The sequence below is a fragment of the Dasypus novemcinctus genome, chromosome 14 (genome assembly GCF_030445035.2).
Source record: "Dasypus novemcinctus isolate mDasNov1 chromosome 14, mDasNov1.1.hap2, whole genome shotgun sequence".
Taxonomy (NCBI): Eukaryota; Metazoa; Chordata; class Mammalia; order Cingulata; family Dasypodidae; genus Dasypus; species Dasypus novemcinctus.
In genome coordinates, this window is record NC_080686.1 from 8,059,793 (window position 1) to 8,086,304 (window position 26,512).

Below are 26,512 nucleotides of genomic sequence, written 5' to 3' on the forward strand. Positions count from 1 at the left end.
TAACTTCTGCCCAGGTTCTGCTTTTCTGAATCTCTCTTTTTCCAAGTCTATGTAAAAATGCTTTGAAATGTTTTAAGCTGTTGCCGTGACCTGCAGACCTGCATGGGTGAACTGAGAACCTGAGGGGAGGTGACAGGAGCTGAAGAAAGACACATAGAGACAAAGACAAGATTAGAGGGACCAGGTGGGCCAGGGCTAGCTGATGACAAAGCCAAGGCCCTGAGCTGGTACCACAAGCTTTATTTAAAGCAGTTAACTAGGTCATTGGTCTCAGTTCAGGAGCTATCAGGCATGAAGTTCTTTGAGGAGGGCTTTCTTGGAGTTTCTTCTTATCAGGACATCAGCTCCTTTCTGCTTACTTGCAGGTACAGACATGACTGACCACACCCTCACCACTCTGCACACATTGATCCTCCCCAGCAATGTGGCTTGAGCCCTGCACATTACTTCAGGGACTCCTACAGGTCCCCCTTTTCTTTTTTGTCTGGACATCAGCTGAGCCCATCTTAGGTTGGTTTCCTTTCAGACTCTTACCCATCACTGACTACCAGCTAGCTATAGACTATTGTGCACAGGGTGCCACAGGAATGATCAGAGGCCACACTGAGCCTTTTGTGTGAGTTTAAGGTGTGTGGCTTCAGTTTGCAAATGTCAGAGCACTTGTTGAGTTTGGCTGCAAAATAGAGAAACATGCACCACAACACAAGAACACAGATAATAAGGTCTGCTAAATACCAAGAGCTATGCTGCAACAGGTTCCAAGGATTGAGACCACATAAAGTATGTAGGAGGTTCTTGGCCAATTTTTTGGGGTTCCTAACTGCCAGATGAGCAGTTTGGAGAGATAAGATCTCATCGTGCAAATGTTTTAGATTCATACTAATTTCTTCATAATTCCATGTAATTGTAGGTGCAATTTCACTGCTGTCCAATTCCAGGAAGTTTCATTGAATTGGACAGAGACCACGCAAACAAATGTGTATTGCAGATGGCATTGTAGCTGTATGTGGCACTGCAATGACTCCAAATTATCTCCTAAAGAAAGGACCATTTCTTCCAATGCATTTAAATTTTGCTTCCAATTTTTGGTCAATATGATCCCAATTTTCTAATGCTAGTGAAGTGTTTTTAGCCAAATCATTTACAAAATGAGCTGTTTGAATGCTATTTGCTAGGGCCACATCGGAGGCTACAGAGGAGGTTATAATGGTAATGAGGGCAACAATGCCAGCAATGATCAGGCTGAGGACTCTATGATGTCACAACTCTAGTGCATGCTGCATGAGCTAACATTCATTCTCCAGGTCATCATACCAGGGCTCATCTAGGGTCACTGGGAGCATGACAAAGCTAGGTTGTCAGATGATGAGTAGATCATTATCCCAGTTAGCAGTGGTAATGCAGTTGATAAGGTTACAGAGGGGGCATTCTACCACATAGTAAGAACCCTGAAAGGAAATATTTACATGGCCTGCTAAAACTGCATATGGTCTGGGGACACAGGCCCTCAATCTATATTGAAACTGGCAACCACAGTCTGCAGTCCCAGTGCCTATGAAACTGATATGATGGGTCACAGCAACCGACTGCCACAGCTTATCCTGCAAAATAAACTTTGGAAAAATGATGACATTAGCAACAAAATGTCCTGCAGACATATAATGAAAATTTGGATGCTAGGGGTCTGCATGGTGGGTCCAGGCATATAAAGTACCCAAGCCTTCTGAAATGTTATGAGCACAAGCTGGGACATAAGTATACAAGACCAAAGGAGGAAAGCCCTTAAACTCTAAATTAGTGCTTTTAACACAGAGTGGCAACAGGGGCCGATGGTGCATGGCCACTGGAGTATCATTAGTGAATCCCCATTTGCTCACAGTTTGGATGTATTTATAGAGATCCCACGGGCCAGCAACATAGGCTACACGTCTGCCTCCACAGGCTGTGTGATTTTCCTGCTGGATATGTAGATAACCCACAATTTCCTGGGGAGAAAAGCACAGAGGTACTTCAGCAGTGAGGCCATTGTAGTTAAATGAGTTGACGACATGAGGTTAGGGTTAGGGTTAGGGCCTCCTATCATGGCCATATCCTTGACAAACACAGGCACAGGTAGGTCAGACCAAGTGACTGGGTGCAATAGGGGAGGCCTGGGGAAAAATGTCCAATAGGAATAAGGTGCTTGGATGCAGGCTAACTGCAGCAACCACTACCATCCCACCTCCTTACTCAGCATCCTGCTGGCCCCTTTCCTGGTTTTCTGAAACTTCTCCTTCAGCTCAAGGCAGGGTTGCAGGTGTTGTGGCTGACCGGACTGCAGGATCAGGAGCCCACAACGGCCTATCTGCTATTTCAGGAAACACACAACAATAACCTTGGCCCCATAATAACACAGGGTCAGGACCATGCCACTGGCCCATAAGGAGATCCTTCCACATAACGAGCCCTTTTGCCTCCTGCGGGATCCTAGTGAAATGCGGTTCAGCCGCAGAGGTCCCTGAAGCATCACAATTTTTAAAATTAAGGATACAAAGAGCAGCAGCTAATTGACGCTATGGACTCCTTGTTACCTCCTCATTTCTCCCCTCTTTTTGTTGCATTTTGCTGCATTTTTAGGATGTGATTGGTCCTCTCAACAATTGTTTGTTTGGTCAAATTGTATGGAATGCCAGTTGAATGGCAGATACCATAAGTGGAAAAAATAGTTGCAATGCATGGCTGCCATAAGCAGGAGCATTATCAGTTTTTACGTATAGTGCAAACCCATAACTGCAAATGCTAGCAAACAATGGTTGATAACGTGCTGCACACTTTCTCCTGTTTGGCAGGTGGCACGGAGGAAATGGGAGTATCTACAGTTACATGAACCCACCGAACACAGCCAAAAGGGGCAAAATAGGTGACATCCATTTGCCAGAGGTGATTGGGGTGCAGGCCGTGGGGATTAACACCAACAGTGGGGACAGAACTGAAAGGAAGACAGTTAGTAGATTGCTTTACAATCTGCCAGGCTTGTTCACGGGTTAGCTGAAATTGTTTCCACAAACTATTTGCATTTTGATGGAACATAGCATGCAAGCATTGGGCTTGTGAAACCTTGTCAAAGGTGGGGGCTACTAAACGATCGGCTTGGGCATTTCCTTCCACTAGGGGTCCAGGTAAAGATGTATGTGCACATAGATGACCAAAATAACAGGGAAGAGACTGTTGGCAGATAAGAGTTTGCAAATGAGAGAACAAAACAAAAAGCTCTTCAGACAGGATAGTTTATAAATGAGCAGTTTCAATTCGAAGGACCACACCGATCACATAGCAGCTGCCAGAATAAATGTTAAGGGGCTCATGCAGAAAATATTGCAAAGCATCACAAAGCGCTCAGAGCTCCACTCGCTGAGCAGAAGTGCAAGATTCTCTTGAATTTGCCGAATGCAAGAGAATGAAGATGAAACAACGGCGGCCCAACCAGAACTGGAACCATCTGTAAAGACAGTACATGCATGTGGTATCGGACAAGCAGAAGTGTAACTGGGAAACACAAGAAGGGTTAACAAGAGAAACTGTTATAGATGGTGTTTTGGATAATGACTGTTAATTTCATTATTTTTGGATAATGACTGTTAATGACTGTGCACCAGCACAGACTGCCAAGGGGTGGAAAACATTACCAATTGATCAAGCTGGGTTTTTTTTTTAGCATGGAAGAACAACCCTTTGGGGTTCCATGCCAAGTAATTGAATTGCATGAGCATAGCCCCTAGCAACAAGGGTGGCAACCTCTTCTACATAGGGAAGCACACTTTTTTTGCGGACTATGGGACAGATAAATCCACTCCAGGATGCCTATTGATTTCCACGAAACACCTGTAGAGGAAAAAGTAGTGGTGGAAATCAGTAATTCAACAGGCAAGGTAGTATCAACTCATGTTAGTTGAGGGTCTGCAATTTTTTGCTCCACGGGAACTGAAGAGCAGACTCAGCTTCAAGTGACAGTGTCCGTGGGGATGTGGGATCAGAGTCTCCTTGGAGAATGTCAAATAAAGGGGTTAAATCACCTGTGGTTAGTCCCAAAGAGGGTCACAACCAATTAATGTCCCCTAACAATTTTTGGAAAATGATTTAAAGTAGTTAAATGTGACACATAAATAGTTGGCCTTTGTGGCACTACTCACTGCTTTTCCATTAGATGACCTAAGTAAGCAAAAGGAAAGTCTTTTTGAACATTTTCTGAATTAATTTGCAATCTCCACTGTGTAAGCAGCTGTTGGGTGTCTGCAAAAAGTGAAAGCTACTGTTCTTCTGTTGCACAAGCCAATAAGGTATCATCCATACAGTGAATAATATAGGCAGAAGGGTATTTTTCTTGCACTGGGGTCAGCGCCTTAGCTACATAAGCTTGGCAGAGAGCAGGACTGTTGGCCATGCCTTGAGGCAGTACAGTCCAACAGAACTGGTGCAAAGGTTGCTGAAAATTAGGGCTTGGCAAGGAAAAGGCAAAAAGGGGGTGGTCAGCAGGGTGCAAGGGAATAGTGAAAAAGGCATCCTTTAGGTCTAGTACCAAAAGGTGATATTGTAAAGGGATAGTGGTTGGAGATGGGCATCTAAGCTGTAATATATGCATAATCAGCATGGTTTTAATTACTGCATGCAGATCTTGTAACAACTGCCAATTTCCTGATTTTTTTAAGTATAAAAAATGGGAGTGATTAGTAATCAAAGAAAATGTGGCATTGTTGTGGAGAAAGTGGCCATGGTGGCTGCTGGGTGTGGGAAATGGGAGGAAGAGATGAGATGTGGAGGCATTTTTGGGACTTGGAGTTGTCCTGGGTGGTGCTGCAGGGACAATTACTGGACATTGTATGTTCTCCCATGGCCCACTGGATGGAACGTGGGAGAGTGTGGGCTAAGATGTGGACCACTGACCATGAGGTGCAGCAATAATGCTCAGAGATGTATTCACCAAATGCAATGAATGTCCCATGATGATGGAGGAGAATGTTGCTATGGGGGGAGGAGTGGGGTGAGGGGGGTGGGGGGTATATGGGGACCTCATCTTTTTTAAATGTAATATTAAAAAATGAATAAAGACAAAAATAATAATAATTTTAAAATGGGAGTATTCCATGGACTAAAAGTTTCACAGAGATGGCCTGCAGCTCTCTGTTCATTCACTAGCATTTCTGCAGTGTAAGGGGCCACTGATCCACCCAGGTTCATTGGATAGCCAAACTATGGGTGCTGCAGTTGGCTGGGTTGAAGTATCAGTGACCTTGCTAAAAATGTGGGTACCTTAACCCCAGTCAAGGAGGATGAGTCTGAGTTTGCACAGGTTCCAACAAACCCTGTTGTTTTCATAGGCCCTTTTCGGACAAAGGGGGTCAGTACCCATGGATTCCCAAAGGGACATAGTGAAAGGTGACATAGGACGATGTACTGCAAGCCATTTTTAACTCTTTCAGCAATTTAAAAGGAATGGGGTCATGAGAGCGCAAGACCTTACCGGGATTATTAGGGTCTGGCACTCTATCATGGGGAACAATTGGAACCCTGTGACATCTTCCCCAGCAAGATGTGCTGCATGCAGCCCTTGCTGCAGTGGAGATACCAAAGGAGCTTCTCCTTTATGTGTGGGCACCATGGGGGCAGAAGGGAGAGCTGCAGCTAATGTTCTGATCCTGCACAGACATTTGAGACATCTGGCATTATAGTCCCCCTAATCCAGAGCCCAAGGGCATGGTAATCTCTTCCCCCTCTTCCTTGGAGTCAATTTATTAACTGTGGATGTTAATAAACTGTTTATTAACTGTGGATGCTAAAGCTTCAACTACAGGTTTGCGTTCCAACTCCCTCAGGGGATTCAGGGAATCCCTTATTAAGCCCTACAAAGTAAAGGTGCACACTGGCATGCCCTGTGTCCCTTCAGCAGTGTAACAGTCCTGAAGGCATTGACCAACTTTCCACCATGTCTCTTCATTTACAGTGCCTTCATCAGGAAACCAAGGGCAGGTCTGTTGCACAGAATCTAAAAATGTTTCCAGTTGTGAGGTAGTTACTTTTGAACCTCTATCCACTAACAAAGCTTTAAACATTTGTACCTACAAACTACATTGTGATGAACCATGATTCCCCATTTTTTACACCCAGTGCTTCCTCCTTGTACTTACCACTCTTCACAGGGGACTCCATACCTTCTCATGATGTTCCTCTGTACTCAGGTCCCTGTTTGGGCATCAGTTGCCATGAGCTGTGCAGGTGAACTGAAAATCTGAGGGGAGGTGATGGGAGCTGAAGAGAGACACATAGAGACAAAGACAAGATTAGAGAGACCAGGTAGGCCAGGGCTAGCTGATGGCAAAACCAAGGCCCTGAGCTGGCACCACAAGCTTTATTTAAAGCAGTTAACTAGGTCATTGGTCTCAGTTCAGGAGCTATCAGGCATGAAGTTCTTTGAGGAGGGCTTTCTTTGAATTTCTTCTTATCAGGACTTCAGCTCCTTTCTGCTTACTTGCAGGTACAGACATGGTTGACCACACCCTCATCACTCTGCACACATTGATCCTCCCTAGCAATGTGGCTTGAGCCCTGCACATTACTTTGGGGACCCCTAGACCTGTAAAACTGGTAAAGTACCTTTATCTAAAGGAAGGAGGCTATTGCTTGAAACAATAAACCTCCAATCACTTGATAGCCCTTTTAATGGTTTGGCTGAAAACTATCAGCAGTAAAGGTCATAAAACTACAGAGAAAACAAATAGACAAACCCTAATTTGGTTTCACAATGGTATGCTAAATTTAAACAGCCTATCTCCCAATGCCCCAGAGATGCTAAAGATATGGAATTCTTCTGTTTTAGTATGTGCTTAACTTTGAGTTCAATTTTAAAATCTGCAATCTTAAAATCAGATTTTAAAATCAATTTTAAAATTTGACTTTTGTCAGTTGACTTGTGCCTGAAAAATCACAGTAAAAAGTAACTTAAAATGAATCTTTAAATGCCAATGCTGTCTTGTTGGTGAATTAAATGCATAGCTTGCAGATAAAATTTGTTCAGTTACTAAGCAAAAAGCAGAAAAGCTTCACAGGATTGTTACTAATAAGGTTCTTGTAACCTAATTAATGAAAGTATCCAATTCATCCTAAGGTAAAAACATACTAAAAACTGTAACTAAGAATTAAAATCACCGTATAAGTACCTATATATATATATAAAGGTAATTATATGATATATATATATATGTAAAGGTTCTTGTACATATATATACTTATACATATATACTTTTATATATATAAAGGTACTCATGCAATTGTATAAGTACCTTTGTATAAGTTGTGTGTATATATATATAAAGTTGTGTATATATATATATATATGTATATAAAGGTACTTATATAATGATTTTAATTCTTAGTTACAGTTTTTAGTATGTTTTTACCTTAAGATGAATTGGATACTTTCATTAAGTTACAAGAACCTTATTAGTGTGTACATATATATATATATAAACCTATAACTAAAGCTATTACAACAGAGTAAATGTGGCCAGGATTTCAGCTATTATAATGGTAATATTGAACTGATTTGCCTCTGTTTGTGGCTACTTGGATTTTATCTAATGCTTATTATAATAATAATAATTACTACTTGAACTTATCCTATAGTTATTTTATAACTAATTTCACCCCTCGTCTTCAGCTATTGTAATAGTAATTATAAACTGCATTTGCCTTTGCCTACAATTTCTGTGAATCTGGCCCACCCCTTAACAATTCAACCCAATAAACTTTAAAAACTTATACTTAAATGAAAAGAAAGGGGTTTATGCATATCACTTTTTGCCATCCTAAATATTTTTGGTCTTCTCATTTCCTCTTTATCCTTTTAAAGGAAAAGTTTTCTTTTTCCTTAACCTTTAAAATAATATAAATTAATTCTGATTGGCCACTTCCACCAGGAATCAAAAATAACTGCTGCCAGATTTTCCAGGAGTAGGCAATACTCTTTCCAGTGTACCAAGCCTTACTAAGCAATCCCCACCCCATTGTTCAGGCTGTCTCAAAAAGGAAAAAAAAAAAAATGAGTAAAAGCTACCCAGTTTCTTTCCAGTCTAAACAGAAGCCCAAATGCTTGCCAGGTTCCCTCTAAGTAGCAATATAACCAGGAAAGTCAATAAGGGAACTATACTTTAATCTGCAAAAAAAAAAAAAAAGTCTTTTAAAAAAATAACTAAATGGTGTTTCTGTATCAAACTATTCATGTCTGCCTATTTGCTCAAATTATTAAAGTTAAATATGCAGTTATATAAGTAATATATGTCCCTAAAACCCAAATTAAACTAAACAGTATAAAAGGTCATGAATAAATCTAAATATAGAAACTGTTAAAAGTTATAAAATCTTATTAAATTATAATCAAAACAGGTTAAGTAATTGCTTTATATTCCAAAGTCTGAAAATTAGTGTGCTTTTAAAATTATTCACAGTTTTAAAATTATCAAAAAAGATTTTAAACCCCTGTAAAAAGAAAACATTCTTTATTTAATCAATAACAATTTCAACTTGTTTAGCTTAAGTATTATCTCCTTAGTTTATAAAATAGCAGGTTAATAAGTTAACATTATATATGTTAAATCTTTAAAATAATAAAAACTGTAAGTTCATGTTTAATGAAATAAAGTTAAATGTAGAGCTGCTCTCTCTTAAATGCATAAGGTAATTCCATTGGTTGCTAATTGTAATCTAAAGTAAATTTGCTAGACTGTAATTGTAGTCAATTGTAAAAAGTTTGTAAAAGCATCTTCCAAACTGAAGCATTTAAGTGGTTCTAGTTCTAAAGAGCCATTATTAACTAAAAACCTGGATTAATATTAAAAGCAAAAAATAACTTCATAATAATGAAACCTGTCTAAAGGTCACTACAAGGTACATATTTAAGTAATGGTAATAAAAAATTACCTTGATTCCATTGGGAATCTTCCATTTTCATTTTAACAATGAAAAATAGTTTTTCCCCTATTGCTAAAGTAAAATCTTAGTTAAAAAATGTAAAAATAAAGTCATTTGATTTGTAACATATTGCATTGAAAATGTTTAAAAATATATGAAATCAAGGAATAAACTTTAACATTGTCAAACTCTCTTGTGCATTCAAACCAGGCCTTGAATATATTGCAAGTTGCCTCTCCATATGAGTTATTGGCTATTTTGGTCACTGACCTTTAAAACAATAAAATGTGTATTACCTTTCCGGTCATGTTCCTGAAGTGAATGGAAACTACTTTGCAGTTTTGAACTCCTGCAGCAGCCAATAGTGGCTAAGAACAGTCAAATGTACAACGAATATCATCTTCAGACTGGCACTGTTTCATAGTGCCAGAGAGTGCTATGCACCAGGCTGGTAAAATCTACTCCCTATTTTTCTCTAGGATCAAGAACTTATGAAGTGAAGTGGAGCAATAAATACCAGAATACCATGAGTAGAACATAAACATAATTGGCATTATGGTCTGCTCCCATGGAGAGATAATATGTAAAGAATTACAAACCTGAAACTTAAAGCTATTAATTGCAACTCAGAATCCTTATGCATCAAGTAATACATTAAGTGCTGTACCTTTATCCTGTTCTAAATATATGCCTGATAATTATAATGTTATCTTTTCTATTCTAAATCATGTACAAAAGTACATTAGATATGTGAAATTCCTGGTAAACTTCATTTTCTAAATACTTAATAAACATGTCTATAAAATAGAATAGCCATCTTAGCTAAAAACAATGGGGCCACCAGTGGCTTACAGGTAACTGGTTAATTAATACCAAGCTCAGCCACCCTACTACTCTACTGTACTCTACTGTGTAGCAAAATGAGGCTTGCTTAGGAGCAGTGGGTCACCTATTAAACCACTAAAATTACCAAAAATTATTCAATTAAAACCAAAATGTAAAAAAATTTATTCTGTAGTTTGGATCACTCCCACAGCTAAAAGAATTTCCAGCTTGGTGCACTAATGCTGATTAAAACCAACTGCCTAATAAGGTGCCAGTTCACCAGGAACACTTGATGAAACATGAGTGCCAATCATTAAACAACCTAAATGCATCTGCAAAACAAAACTAAGTACCTATACTGTTATCTATTACAATATCTCTCTGAACATAAAATATCTTTATATTTTATGTTCCACATCAACTTTTTAAAAAACTGCCATCTTTGCAGGCACCTATCTCTGTAATCCAGTGTCCTCTTTTAAGAAACAGGTATTCCAAAATTCTAATTAAATTTGTTTCTTTCAGAATGAACATCTTATTAACCATATGAAAACTTCATCCAACTTTGTACAGAATGCCAGATTCATCTTCCCCCAGTCAAAATAAATTAACAAAATTTTTATACCTTGTTACTTAAGGACTACAACCTATGGTCAGCAGGAAGTAGTTACAGATAAAAGATCATCTCCTTTCAGCACCCCTTTTAAGCTTAAAGGTGTAAACACTATAAGGGTAAAATAAGATTAATAGATGGTTCTGGAGCCTGGCAAGAAATCCATGTAAGCACCTGTAACCCCCAGGATGGATGCTGGGGGGCCCCACCCCCAGGATTCTGCTGTCTGGGACGAGAACTTCTTCTGGAAACAGGATAAACCCTAGATGTTGCACAGGAACTTTGTCTTTAGGCCCTCACTGGGAAATTGATAAGTGGGATGATCAATCAAAACAACAAAAGTCACCCACCTCATAACTCCAACAAAAATTATGTCAAAGCTTAGCAAGTTAAGCTGGCATAAAGGGGGCAATGATATAAGCTATGGGTGGGAACTGTTTGTTTCTTCATAAATAACCTGAGCTGTGTGTGTCAGACAGTGAGAGCCGCAGCCCTGCCCTTGGTAACCATGGCAACAACTCCAGTCCTGGAAAAACAATTAAAAAGTGTAAACTCTATAAACTTTAAATATTCAGGAAGGATTCAAACCAAATTGTTAAACATTTACATGGAATGTATGAAGTTCATGATAAAAGCTTACCTAGAATGTATAGGATTCATGCTGAAAGCTTACCTAGAATGTGGGGGATATGTGTTAATTCAAATTTATTGAGCACTGAAACAAAGGAACATTTAACTTTTCCTCCATATAAAAAAAAAAGAACTTTAAAATCTTATTCAGGGCTTGGGTTTTGAAAAAGAAGCTCCTGAGTCCAGGCAGTCATAAAGAAATTATTTTTTCTACTCCAAAATTATTACTGAGTCCTGACCTTTCCATACACAATAATCGAACCTGTCTAAATGTCTACACCAATACTACCAATGCTGACAAGGTTGAAAGTTACTCCTAATATTGATAGCTGTAAAAAACTAGTTTGTACCTGACAAGACAATGAGAGAATAAAAGAAATCCTTTTGAAACAAATTTTAGAATTAAAAAAAACTGTTCATAGTGGTTTGTTTTGACAGTAGGCATTTTTTGACAACATACAGATTCAGAGCACCCTCAGCCTCTTTCTTCATATCTTAAAGAAAACAAGCATTTGCATTATTCATGAGTTGCACTGAATTTGAAAAAAAAAGGATCAGTGATACTCCTACCCCTTAGATAGGTTAAACAGCCCTGGGGTGGACAGTTTTAATACCATCATGGAAGTTTGCAAAGGAATAGAAAAATAAAAAACAAAATACTGTGCTTGGAAATGGAAATGTCTTTCATTTGCTGTTATTACCAGCAAATACCACTCATTAAATCAAAACTGACAGGAGATGTAGCCCTTCAAACACAGAACTATTTAAGCAAGCTGACCAGTATACATTACATTTTTAAAAATTAAGCTTATATACTATATATTACAAGTCCATCTAGGCAGTGTCAAAATGACATGTATTTCTCTGCTTGCTTTGTGATCATACCCCTTGATAGTGGTACAGATCTAGTGGCTTCTTTTTCTCTGCAGGCTTTAAAATGTAAAAGGAACACATTAGCATTTCATCCACACTCTTCATGGCACCTGCACTGTCAAACTCTCCACAATAATTGGGTGCAAAAAACAGAGTGACAAACTGCCATTTTCAACCACTTGATGGGCTCTACATATATGAGCCAAATCATGCTTATGAAGACATTTTGCAACCACTTCTACAAAAAATGTGTTGTACATTCCTCTATCATTTGCCCCAGAGCCATTTATTGGGGTCAGACCACAAAGGATCACAAAGATCTTGACCTGGTACATCAGTTGTCCACATAATTCTCTGAATCTGCTTCATAGATTGATGATCTGGTGATCAAACTCCATGACAGCAGAATATTTTCTCATCCACAATGGCTGCTATTGGTTAACAGTTAAAACAGTCTGTGGAAGTTTTCCATAGTTTAGTGTTGTGTCTTCTTTTACATTCATCATAAAATTGATGTGGGCGCATTTGTGGTTTCCTTGGAGAAGAAAGAAATTCTCAGGATATTTGATTTTGTAGGCCTCTAAGAGGCAGATAGTCACTAATGATTGCTTCCCTCTGTCCACATAGTCCCTGAGAAACAGATAGTTGCTTTCTGGTGGGAAACCACCATACTAAAAAAGTCAAAGCAAATCATAGTATTGCCTGTGGCTATCACCACGTGTTTTGAGTGGTGCTTCAAGTTCTAGTAGGATAGGCTGACTGAGAAAGATCTCACGAGACTTTAAGCACAGTCCTCTGAATTCATTCTCCTGTAGCTGGACATTCTCACCAGGCTTGGACTCTCACTTCCAGCAGCCATTGGATGATGGTGTCGAGGTTGAGTTTTTCTGTATCTGCCATAGCCTTCCCACCCCTTACCCTCCCACAGTGGTGCACCCAGGATTCACACCTATCCCACTAGAGCCAAGAGGCAGTGGTGGCACAGTGGCAGCAGCCACTGAAGGATCCCACCAACCACCCTACTTCCTGCTCCCTCCTTCCCTACCAGATGGAGTTGTCTTGAGCTTCCTTTTATCCAGTGGATTACAAAGGAGAAACACATTCACTAAAGCAGGATAAGGTACCAATGATCCTTTGCAGTGCTGATAAAGACCCCTGCCCCAGCCCAAAGAAAGAACAAGCAAAGAGATCAGGATGACACCAGCAAAGTGTTGATCTTCACCACATCTTACACCAACATTCTGCTTGCAAAATAATGAACTGGGTCTCAAGCACACCCTGCCCAAACAATCCTCAGCCACCATAGTCCAGTAGTTCACATCATTCTCAGAGCTCAGGTACTAACCAAAATTCATGCCTACCTTATCCCTCCCTATCCTCCATGCCTTTCCTTTGTTTCAAGCAGCCACATAAGCTGTGTCCCCAGGAGACCCCTTTGAGCAGAAACCTCTTTTAGGGATGCTCCTGCATTAATGCAACTTTAGCTCAATAAATTTGCTGTGTGCCTGTTGGATCCAGCCGGAAGGGTGTCAGGAATGAATAACAAGAGAGAAAGAATCAGGGGATCTGCAAGTCAATGCCCACAGGCAAGTTTATTTTTATGTATAAGGATAGCTTGCATACTAAAAGCCCAAAAAGCAGAGACAGATTTATTGTTGTTATCTCATCGTTGGAAACAGGGACAGGCCATTTATATTTTAACTTTTTTTTTTTTTTTTTTTTTTTTTTTTTAAAGATTTATTTATTTATTTAATTTCTCCCCCTCCCCTGGTTGTCTGTTCTTGGTGTCTATTTGCTGCGTCTTGTTTCTTTGTCCGCTTCTGTTGTCGTCAGCGGCACGGGAAGTGTGGGAGGCGCCATTCCTGGGCAGGCTGTTCTTTCATTTCACGCTGGGCCGCTTTTCCTCACGGGCGCACTCCTTGTGCGTGGGGCTCCCCCACGCGGGGGACACCCTTGCGTGGCACTGCACTCCTTGCGTGCATCAGCACTGCGCATGGCCAGCTCCACACAGGTCAAGGAGGCCCGGGGTTTGAACCACGGACCTCCCATATGGTAGACGGACGCCCTAACCACTGGGCCAAAGTCCGTTTCCCTATATTTTAACTTTTTAAAGCAACTTTGTTCTTTCTAATAATCTGGCCTGTTGACCTAATAGAACTTAACCAGAGACATTCCTGTCCTGTTGACCAAGGGACTCTCAACAAAGAACATTCTTTTCTTGTTCTGTTTCCTAGGTTACACCACGTCTTATTTTCTTCAGCCAACTAGTCATTACTTCCTTCATTTCCCCTTTTTGTTTCAGTGCGAGGGTGACTGTGCCTGTCTTAGGTTGCCCTTATCACAATTTAATGGCCTTACCTGTCATTGACTACCAGCCAAGCTCTTCTGGCACAATATTTAGAGGATTTTTTGCAATGCTCATGCAAGAACAATATTGTTGGTTCATCCCAGCTGGTTGGTGCTCTGTTATCGCTTTGTAACATACCAATTAAGACAGGCCACTGTTATAAACAGGATTATTAAAACAGCCATCCCTATTCATAAGGATGATACAAAATGCTGTGATTTCCACCAATTTGCAGGATTAAGCTTTGTAACATGAGAAATTAAGTCAGAAAAAACATCTTTATCAGTAGCTACATGTATCTGATTCTGAGACATTTCTAGTATTTTCTTTTGCAATTCAACAATTTCTAATGAAGTATTTGTTTTGTGGCCCAATAAATTGTGCCTCCTTTTGTAAGTCACTTTATTTTATTTTCAGCACAACAGTACTTGGCATACAGAAGTGGGATCTGAAGGTGGATGCCGGGAGGATGCCTGATGCCTCAGAGATGAGCAAGGTACCTGAAGAAATCCTTTCCATTCCATCCTCTCCAGGATCCCTCCTGGATCATTTGGTTAGCCTGTAGCAAATCTTTGAACTACCACCATGTTGCATTTGAGGTCAAAATCCATTTGTTGCAGGACCTCTGTCCCAGCCTCTGTTTTGGCCATCAGGTAAGAGAATTCTCTTCTTTTGCTGTTTCTGTTCCTTTGCTGTTTCTCTAGACTGACTGTGGAAACAATAAGTTTTATATTTCTGTGCTTCTGTGTTTCTGTGCTTTGTGTCTGTCTGTTTAATATATATTTTCCTACCTCTGAATGGTAATACTAAATTATCAAATAAAAATTCTTAAGAGAGCTGTATTCAAAATGCTTAAAAACAGGTTAATACTCTTAGATTCCCAGAAATTGGAGAAGCTGAACTTCTGGTGCTCTTTAAAATCCTCCTGTCTTCTCCCTGTGGGTTCTAACTTAGTTTAACTCCCCTTCTATAATAATATTTGCCAACTCCTAATGAAGATTCAGTAGGACTTATAAAAAATTCAATCTTATCATTCGGATATATAAGCCTGGATATTCAAACCTTTGCCAATTAATTTACAGGTCTGCTGGTGAAAGTCATGCAAAAATTTTACATAAAACTATTTGATTAAGCAGAGCAAGGGTGATTTTCAATACACTGAAATCTGAGAATCTTACAATAAAAAAGAGTATAATCTAAAATAAATATTTTTTTATCTTTTAATTTTTTTTATTCGTTTTGTAAAAATATTACATTAAAAAAAATGAGGTCCCTTTCAACCCCACCCCAGCACTTCCCCCCCCCCAGCAACACTCTCTTCCATCATCATGACATATCCATAAAATAAATATTTTAAATGCTTATTATTTATGTCATCCTAATTGAAAGGAATTCATTTAAGGAAAAAACTTCTCTCCAAGCTTTGTATAAATTAAATTTATTCCTAATTACAAAGGATTTAAGAAAACTTTAAAGACAAAATACCTTCATAAGTTTCAAAATTCATGTAAAATTAAATTGTATACATTACCTTCTTTTCTTGGAAACAGTGTAATAATACATATATGTGTCATTAATCCTTATTTAAAATCTATATTACTGTTTTAAAGTATGCTAACTGGTGCATTCAAGGTGCTTAACTAAGGTGTTTTAAGTACTGCAACAAATCTGCTAGTACAAAATGTGTTTTCATAGTTCCATTTGTATTGTTTCATTATGTTATTTTTTAAATACAAGGAATAATAATAAAAAACTTAAGAACATCAATGTTTTTTGTTTTGTTCCCATGCTAATTCTAATTGAACCTGGGTAACCACATTAATACATTAGTGCTGTTAAAGTTTAGTAATTTTAAACTAAATAATTGTATAAAAAGATAAAAGAAAAATGTTGACTGCTTTTGTAAACATACAATTAAACCATGGCTTAGCCCTGATAGCAACCAGCCCCTAACTTGCCTCAAAGCTGTTTCAAAAATGTCTTTTCTTAAAAAGATTTATTTATTTATTCTCTCCCCTTACTCCCCCACCCCTGTTGTCTGTTCTCTGTGTCTATTTGCTGCTCTGTTCTCTGTGTCTATTTGCTGCATCTTGTTTCTTTGTTGCTTCTTTTGTTGTCAGTGGCACGGGGAATCTGTGTCTCTTTTTGTTGCATTATCTTGTTGTGTCAGCTCTCCATGTGGGTGGTGCCATTCTTAGGCAGGCTGCACTTTCTTTCACACTGGGTGGCTCTCCTTACAGGGCACACTCCTTGCGCGTGGGGCTCCCCTACGTGGGGGACACCCCTGCGTGGCATGGCACTCCTTGCACACATCAGCACTGCGCATGGGCCAGCTCTGCACGGGTCAAGGAGGCCTGGGGTTTGAAGTGCAGACCTCCCATGTGGTAGACGGATGCCCTAACCACTGGACCAAGTCCGCTGCCTCAAAAATGTCTTTGTAAATGTTTCATAAATGTTTTCTCACTGAAATACTGATAAAATAAAAAACTGAAAAAATATTTCTGACAATTTTGTTTTACATAAGTATGTTCTCCCTAAATTTATACAGATTTGCTGATCAAATATGGCAATGTTACATTTATTGTTTAAAATGAAAAAAAGGAAAATTAAGTTTGCATTTAACTGTATTTAATAATTTATTCTGACATATTTGATTTTGATGGTAATTATATGTTGTAAAATGTTTAGAGATAGTTTCCAAAATCATTTTGGTAACTTAGCTATGTAAGGTATATAGAATTTTTTCTTTTGAGGTACTGGGGCTGGAAATTGAATCTGGGACCTTGTATGTGGGAAGCTGGTGCTTAACCCCTGAGCTATATCAGTTCCTCTGAGTTTTTTTTTCTTTTTTCATTTGTTTGCTAGTTGTTTCTGTTTTTGTTTTTAGGAGGAAGCAGGAGATGAACCGGGGACCTCCCATGTGGGAATCAGGTGCTCAATTGCTTGAGCCACATCTGCTCTCTCTCTATTTTTTTAAAACAAATCAATTTTACTGATACATATTAATAAAGCATACAATTATCCAAAGTATATGATCAATGTTATTTTGTATAATCACATAGTTGTGCATTCGGCACTTCAGTCATTATTAGAGCATTTTTATAATTTCAGTAATAATTAAAAAAAAAAAACAGAAAAACAGGAAAATTCTTCACTTCTTGATCTCTCTGTGCTTCCCCCCTATACATAGATGCTTTTTCAGGCTATTCTATCCAAAGTGTTATAATCAATGGCTTTTAGTATAATAATAGTGTTGTACATTGATCATTACAAAAATTTTAGCACAATTTCATTATTCCAAAAAGAATGATTCCACAATGCTTAGCATTCCTTCCTCAGACTAACATAACCACTAATCTCATTTCATCTTTATGAATTAATTTATATTTACATTTTATATAAATGAACTCTGTATTTGGTCTCCTTCACTTAGTATAATTTTTTTGGTTTGCTATTAACATTTTGTAGTATTAACTTATATTTATTCAGCTTCAAAGAAATACTGTGTTATAAAGGCAATTCTAACCATATTCATATATCACATAATATATTTAGTTCAAATTATGGCCATCATACAGTATTTGTCCTTTTGTGTCTGCCTTGCTTCACTCAGCATAAAGTCCTCCATGTTCATCCAAATTGTCTTATGTTTCACAACTTCATTTCTTCTTCCTACTGCATAATATTCCATCATGTGTATACTCCATATTTTGTTTATCCACTCTGCAGTTGACAGACAACTGGGTTGTTCCCAACTTTGCTATTGTAAATAACACTGCTATGAACATTGGTGTGGAGATACCTATTTGTGACGCTGCTCTCAGTTCTTCTGGGTATATACCTGGCAATGGTATTGTCGGGTCCCATGGCAAGTCTGTATTCAACTTCCTTAGGAACTGCCAAACAGTCCTCCACAGTGGCTGTACCATCTACATTTCCACAAACAGTGAATAGGTGTTCCTATCTCTTCACATCCTGTCCAACATTTAGTTTTCCAAATTTTTAATAAAGGCCAGTCTAATAGGTGTTCAATGATATCTCACTGTAGTTTTTTTTTTAAGGTTTGGTTCTGAATCCTGTTTAATCCTACACTTGATTTTTTCTTCCCTTCTGCCTCCCTTGCCCTGCTGTTTTTGCTATGTGTCCATTCTCTGTGTGAACTTCTGTATTTATTTCTCTTTTTGTCTTCTCATCTTTCTCCTCTAGGATTCACTGGGATTTGATCCTGGGGACCTCTGATGTGGATAGAGTTTCCCTGTCAATTGTGCCACCTCATTTCCTGGTCTCTGCTGCATTTCACCTTGACTCTTCACTTTGTTTCTTTTGTTGTGTCATCATCTTGCTGTGTGACTCACTTGAGTGTGCACTAGCCTTGCTGCACACACACTTGGCTCACCATGTGGGTACAGGCTCACCACATGGGCACTGGCTCACCACATGGCCACTTGCACAGACACTCAGCTCACTGCATGGGCACTCAGCTCCCACATGGCCAATTGCATCACAACCTGACTTGCCACATAGGAACCCACATGGGCACTTGGCCCACAGCATGGGCCCTCAGTTCATCATGTAGGCACTGGCTCACCACATAGGCATTGGCTTGCCATGCAGACATGCTTTCTCTTCTTTTTTTTTTTCACCAGGAAGACCCAGGGATTGAACCTGGGTCCTCCCATATGATAGGTGGAGGCCTTATCACTTGAGCCACGTCTGCTTCCCTTATTATAGTTGTGATTTGCATTTCCCTAATCACTAGTGATGTTGAACACATTTTCATGTGTTTCATGTGTTCTTTGGACAGTTGTCTTTTCAAGTCTTTTGCCCATTTTTAAAATCAGATACTTTTGTCTTTTTATTGTTGAGTTGTATAGATCTCCATATATATCATGAAAATTAAACCCTTATCAGATATGTGATTGCCAAATGTTTTCTCCCATTGAATCAGCTGCCTTTTCACCCTTTTAACAAAGTCCTTTAAGGTGCAGAAGTATTGAATTTTGAAGAGGTCCTACGTATCTATTTTTCTTTTGTTGTTTGTGCTTTGGTATAAGGTTTAAGAAACTACTGCCTACCATAAGATCCTGAAGACGTTTTCCTATATTTTCTTCTAGTAGTTTTATGGTTTTATTTTTATATTTAAGTCCTTAATCTATTTTGCATTAATTTTTGTATAAGGTGTGAGATGGTAGTCTTCTTTCTTTCAGATATGACTCTCCAGTTCTCCCACACCATTTGTTGAATAGACCGTTCTGGCCCAGCTGGGTGGACTTAATGCCATATCAAAAACACTTGAGGGAAGTGAACGTGGCTCAAGTGATAAGGCCTTCACCTACCATATGGGAGTACCCAGGTCCCTGGAAACTCCTAGTGAAAAAGAAGAAGGGTAAGCATGCCTGCATGACAAGCCAGTGCCCAGCTGGAGAAGAAAGTGACTGAATGACAGGCCAAGGGCCCACATGGTGAGCTGAGTGCCTGCATGGCAAGCTGAGTGCCAAAGTAGGTGCCCACATGGTGAGTGGAGTGTCTGCACAGTGAGCCAAGTGCCAATGTGAGTGCCTGCATGGTGAGCTGAGTGCCCTTGTGGTGAGCTGAGAGTCCATGTGAGTGCCTGCATGGCAAGCCAAGTACCCATGTGAGTACCAGCATGGGGAGCCAGTGCCCACATGGTAAGCCAAGTGCCTATGCAGTGAGTTGAGGGCCCATGCCATGAGCCAGTGCCCACACAAGTGAGTCATGCACCAAGGTGATGACATAACAAAAGAGAGGCAAAGGGGAGAGTCAAGGGTAAGCACAGTAGAAACTAGGAACAGAGGTGGCACAATTAACAGGGAACCTCTCTCCACATCAGAGGTCCTCAGGATCAAATTCTGGTGAATCCTAGAGGAGAAAGAGGAGAAGAGAAGACAAAAAGAGAAATAGATAGAGAAGATCACACAGTGAATGGACACAGACAACAAAAAGAGCAGGGTGGGGGTGGGGGAAGGAAATGGGGAGGGAAAGAAAAAAAAATCACTTGACTGTAGATGTGAGGGTCAGTTTTTGAATTCTTAATTTGGTTCCATTGGTCAATCTGCCTTTCCTTTTGCCAGTAGCAGGCTGTTTTAACCCCTGTAGCTAAGTAATATGCTTTAAAATCAGGAAGGGAGAGTTCTACAACTTTGTTCTTTTTAAAGATATTTTTGGCTGTTGAGGGCCACTTACCCCTCCAAACAAATTTTTGTTGTTGTTATTTATTAAAGATTTATTTATTTAAAAATTTCTCTCCCCTTCACCCCCACTCCCCAGTTGTCTGCTCTCTATGTCCATTCGCTGTGTGTTCTTCTGTGACCGCTTCTATCCTTAGCAGCAGCATCAGGAATCTGTGTTTCTTTTTGTTGCGTCATCTTGTTGTGTCAGCTCTCCGAGTGCGTGGTGCTGTTCTTGGGCAGGCTGCATTCTTTTGCGCTGGGCAGCTCTCCTTACAGGGCGCACTCCTTGTATGTGGGGCTCCCCTACATGGGGAGCACCCCTGCGTGGCAGGGCACTCCTTGTGCACATCAGCACTGCACATGGCCCAGCTCCACACAGGTCAAGGAGGCCCAGGATTTGAATTGCAGACCTCCCATGTGGTAGGCAGATGCTCTATCCATTGGGCCAAGTCCACTTCCCTCCAAATAAATTTGATTATTGTGTTTTCAATTTTTGTAAAAATGGCTGTTGGAATTTTTATTGGGATTGCATTGAATCTGTAAATCAGTTTGGGTAGAATTGACATCTTAACAATATTTCCTCTTCTAATCCATGAACACAGAATATCCTTTCACTTATTTAAGTCTTCTTCAGTTTCTTTTAGCAATGTTTTATACTTTTCTGAATACATATCCTTTATGTCCTTGGTTAAGTTTACTCCTAAGTATTTGATTGTTTTAGTCTCTCTTATAAATGGAATTCTTTTTCTGATTTTCTTCTCAGATTGCACATCAGTAGTGTATAGGAATGCTATAGATTTTTTGTGCATTAACCTTATATCCCACCATTTGCAGAACTTGTCTATTAATTCTCATAGCTTTGTTGTGGATATGTCAGGATTTTCTAGTTATAGAATCATGTCCTCAGTACACTGTGAAAGTTTTACTTCTTCCTTTCCTATTTGGGTGCCTTTTATTTCTTTGTTTACCCTAATTGGTCTAGCTAGAACTTCTAACACAATATTGAATAATAATGGTGACAGTGGACATCCTTGTCTTGTTCCTGATCTCAGCAGGAAAGTTTTCCATCTTTCACCATTGAGTATAATGCTAGCTATAGGTTTTTCATAAATGCAATTTGCCATATTGAGAAAGTTTCCTTCTATTCCTATCTTTTGGGGTATTTTATCAAGAAAGGGTGCTGTACTTTGTCAAATGCCTTTTCTGCCTCAATTGTGAAGCTCATGTGATTTTTCTTCTTCAATTTATCAATGTGGTTTATTACACTAATCGATTTTCTCTTGTTGAGTCACCTTTGCATACCTGACATAAAACCCACTTAACTTTGGTGCATGATACTTTTAATGTGCTTTGGATTCTGTTTCCCTGTATTTTGTTGAGGATTTTTGCATCTATATTCATTAGAGATATTCATCTCTAATTTTCTTTTTTCATAGTATCTTTATCTGGTTTTGGTATTAGGGTGATATCGCTTCATAGAATGAGGTTGGTAGCATTCTTCCATGTTTTTAAGAATAAAATATGTATTAGTTCATCTTTGAATGATTGGTAGAATTCACTTGTGAAGGTACCTGGTCCTTGGCTTTTCATCTTTGGGAGGATTCTGATGACGGTTTCAATCTTTCACTTGTGATTTGTTTGTTGAAGTCTTATATTTCTTGTAAAGTCAGTATAGGTGATTCACGTATTTCTAGGAATTTATCCATCGCATTTAAAACTTTCAGTTTTTGGCATTCATTTGTTTAAAGTATACTCTTATGGTCTACCTTATTTCTACAGGGTCAGTAGTAACACACCCCTCTCATTTCTGATTTTATTTGTGTCTTGTCTCTTTTTTTCTTTGTCAGTCTAGCTAAGAGTTTGTTGATTTTGTTGATCATCTCAAAGAACCAACATTCATTCTGTTGACTTCTATTTTTTGTTGTTGTTGTTGTTGTTGTTGTTCTCCATTTGTTTTATTTCTGCTTTGATCTTAACTATTTCTTTCCTTTGGTTTCATTTGGGATTAGTTTTGCTGTTCTTTTCCTAATTCTTCCAAGTGTGCATTTAGATCATCAATTTAGGTTTTGCTTCCTTTTTAATGTAAGCATTAGGGCTATAAATTTCCCTCTCAGCACTGCCTTTGCAGTGTCCCATAGAATTTCATTCAACTCAAGATATTTGCTGAATTCCCTTGCAACTTCTTTGATCCACTGATTAAGAGTGTTTTGTTTAGTCTCCACATATTTATGAATTTTCCTTTTTTCTGTATATTATTGATTTCCAGCTTCATTCCATTAGGATCTGAGAAACTGTTTTGTATAATTTCAATCTTATTAAATTTATTGAGATTTGTCTTCTGACCCAACACATGGTCTTTTCTAAATTTTATTTATTTATTTATTTATTTGTTTATTTATTTATTTATTTCTCTCCCCCCCCCCCCCCCGCCCGAGTTGTCTGTTCTCTGTGTCTATTTGCTGCATCTTCTTTATCTGCTTCTGTTGTTGTCAGGGGCAAGGGAATCTGTGTTTCTTTTTGTCGCATCATCTTATTGATGTCAGCTTTCCGTGTGGGTGGCACCATTCGTAGGCAGGCTGTACTTTCTTTCTCACTGGGCAGCTCTCCTTACGGGGCACAATCCTTGTGCATGGGGCTTGCCTACGTGGGGACACCCATGTGTGGCACAGCACTCCTTGTGTGCATCAGCACTGCGCATGGGCCAGCTCCACATGGGTCAAGGAGGCCTGGGGTTTGAACCGCAGACCTCCCATGTGGTAGACAGATGTCCTAACCACTGGGCCACGTCCTCTTCCCTAATTGATTTCTGAGAGTTGTGTGATTATCATTGATTAATTGTCTTAAATCCTGAATATTGTCAAGATATTTGGTTTGTTTCTTTGGCTGGGCCATCTTTTCCTGCTTCCTACTATGGTTTTAATTTTTTGCTGATTTCTAGGCATCTAATATTTAGGTGAATTCACTCTGATGGCCAATTTCTCTATCTTGCACTATTTTTTCACATCTCTTTTTTGATATTTGGTTCAACTTATCCTAACTCTTTAAAATTGCCCAGCTTATGTTATCAATATCATGCCAGGGACTCACTAATGAGGCACAGGCTTTTCCCTAGGGGTGGGATAAGGAGAGCTCTAAAAGCAGGTTTTGTCCTTATAATTTTCAGAGCAGCCAGCAGATGGCACTCATTGACACACCTCATCAGCTAGGTGTACCTGTTTTCCTTTTTTTTTCAATCTGTCCAGAGCCTAGATTCAAAGCAGGTTAGTTTGGCTGAATTCACTGAAGAAAAGCCCCATGACATCCCCTTCACTTTTTTTTTTTTTCTAAGTAATATATATATATATATATAATTGATTTTGTAAAAATATTACATTAAAAAAATATGAGGTCCCATTCAACCCTAACACCCCCACCCCACCACTCCCCCCCCAGCAACCCTCACTCCCATCATCATGACACATCCATTGCACCTGGTAAGTACATCTCTGGACATCTCTGCACCCCATGGTCAATGGTCTACATCATGGCCCATACTCTCCCACATTCCATCCAGTGGGCCCTGGGAGGATTTACAATGTCCGGTGATTGCCCCTGAAGCACCATCCAGGGCAACTCTAAGTCCCAAAGGCGCCTCCACCTCTCATCTCTTCCTGACATTCCCCATACCCATCAGCCACCATGTCCACTTTTCCCACTCCAATGCCACCTTTTCTCTGTGGACCTTGGATTGGTTGTGTCCGTTGCACCTCTATGTCAAGAGGAGGCTCAGATTCCACATGGATATTGGATGCAATCCTCTTGCTTTCAGTTGTAGGCCCTCTAGACTCCATGGTGTGGTGGTTGTCCTTCTTCAACTCCATCTTAGCTGAGTGAGGTGAGTCCAATAAATCAGATTGTAGGAGCTGAAGTCTGTTGGGGCTCAGGGCCTGGGTATCATATTGTCAGTCCAGAGATTCAAATCCCCTAAATATATCTTAAACCCCAACACCAACTACAATTCCAGTAAAGTAGCATGAAAGTTTTGTGCAAAGAGATCCCATCTGAGTCCAGCTCCATCACGCAGAAACACCAGCTCCAAAGAAGGGCCATCTGATATGGCAGTAAACCCCATCTGCCATGACCATAGACCCCGTGGGTCTCTTTAGCCCTCAAAGGAATGAATACCTGGGGTTGTATCTACTTTATCTGTCTCCTAGACTCTGCTCAGTTGTGCTTAAGGGCAATCCTTCTGAAAGCCTCCAGACTCTTTTTTAGAGACTCGTAGCCATATAAACTCATTTTTCCTTTCCATTTCCCCCTTACATTAGGTCAAACAGCATTTTAAAGTCATGTTATTATATGTAGACAGGGATATTCTGCTGATCCGCATTGAACCTTCAATTCAAGGTCATTTTCCAGTTGCATCATCAGTTGGTACTTGGTAGTGATCCCTCGGTGCCAGGGAGGCTCATCCCCGGGTGTCATGTCCCACGCTGGGGGGAAGGCATTGCATTTACATACTGAGTTTGGCTTCGAGACTGGCCACATTTGAGTAACATGAAGGCTGTCAGGAGGAAATTCCCAGGCACAGTGCTGCTCTAGGCCTTGTTCTTATTTCAGGCATATAGGCTCACAAGCATAGTCATTAGTATCATGCTCTCACTGTTGGACCCTCATTCCTTCCTGGTCCTTACCATTGCACCTGGGGGACTGCCGCTGCTCCCCTAGGGACCACGACAGAGCACCCCCAGCCAGGAACCCAGTGCCCCCCCAGCTTTAGTTTTTAATTGTTGCCACTATGAGTATATCCAAACATTACCATGCACCCTGGACATATGCCCTGTATAGCTCCCTGTCAGCCCTATATCACCTGTCAATAGTGTCCTATACCAGTATTCCTCCACCGCCACTGCCGAACCACTCTGTGATCCAAAACCTCCCGAAAATTGAAGTCCAATATAATGTCAGGATCCCTTACTAGCAAAATGGGATAAGGCAATAGGTTTAAAGGTCAGATACAGAATACATGTTGACTTGGAAAAATTCTACATCCTATCTTTTTCTTTTTTTTTCCCTAATTATTGAACTTCTCTTCACAAGAGCCCTAGACCACAGCAATTCATATATACAATATACAGTACTCCCACACATCCCCACCATAGAACCTTTTCCCTTCCACAGTGATATTCTTATAACTTATTCATATCATATTTACTTAAAGTGATGTACAGACTCTGATACAATAGCTTTCAAACAAGGCAACATCCGCGCTTACATTGTGGCCCATACTTTAGGATATACAGTTTTCTAAATTTTTAGTTATCCTATGTTTTACATTATGGTTTACATTATTAGTCTGTCGTCCCCTATATGTTTATGGTGTAATATTACATGTTTTATATCCATCCCTGTGCACTCTCGCAAAACTCCTCTCTTACCCCACATTTACTTTGCTTCCACACATTTAACATCCATTTTCCCATCCCCTTGGTGCCCACAGTGACAGCCAACCTCCATTTCCCGAGGAGCCACGTCCAGAGACACTTGCAACAGTGTTCAGGGCCCAACTTGCTCAACTGCCCCAATGCCCTGGGAGCCACCCTTTCTCTCAAGAGATACAGTTCCCTCTATTTGATGGCATTAGTCTTCCCCAGGATGTGGGTCCACCCCCACTCTCACTGCTAGGGTCTCTACCCAATGGTACCACCCACTCTGGAAAAATGAGCATTCAGACATTTCCCAGGAGCCCATCCCACATCAGATCATCCCCTCCGAGCATCCTAAACAAGTAACCCTCTTAATTATATTTTGATATGATTTTCTCAGCATTTTACTCTCAACGAACACCTGACACTCTCCTATGTTCGTATGCTACTCCTCCCTCCCCCCACTTTTTGGGCAATATTACCCATCCGCCCATCCCCAGCCCCCCTCAAACCCGCAAAGCCCAACCCAAAGGCAACCCCTTGCCCCATTTTATCTCTTCTTTGTGTTCATACTTACAGCCAGCTCGTCATAAACTCCACCCCTGCTGATGTTGGCTCACATCCTTCCTCCACCCCCCAATTTCCTGTAAGCCTATCGTTCAGTCTCTAGCTCTCTGAGGCAGCTTTC

At 39.8% G+C, this 26,512-nt stretch overlaps 1 long non-coding RNA gene and 1 pseudogene across 1 annotated transcript in view; one reads left to right on the forward strand and one right to left on the reverse strand.

Annotated features, from left to right (window-relative positions):
• LOC139436393 (uncharacterized) overlaps window positions 1-17,255 on the forward strand; it is a 37,864-nt gene extending 20,609 nt beyond the window's left edge. Inside the window, exons 2-3 of the long non-coding RNA XR_011645609.1 lie at window positions 14,646-14,881; window positions 17,116-17,255. This is a non-coding gene — a long non-coding RNA (uncharacterized lncRNA). The remainder of the gene's footprint in view (window positions 1-14,645; window positions 14,882-17,115) is intronic.
• Window positions 11,888-12,781, reverse strand: LOC101417286 (serine/threonine-protein phosphatase PP1-gamma catalytic subunit B-like; annotated as a pseudogene).
• Window positions 17,256-26,512: the final 9,257 nt, after the last annotated feature.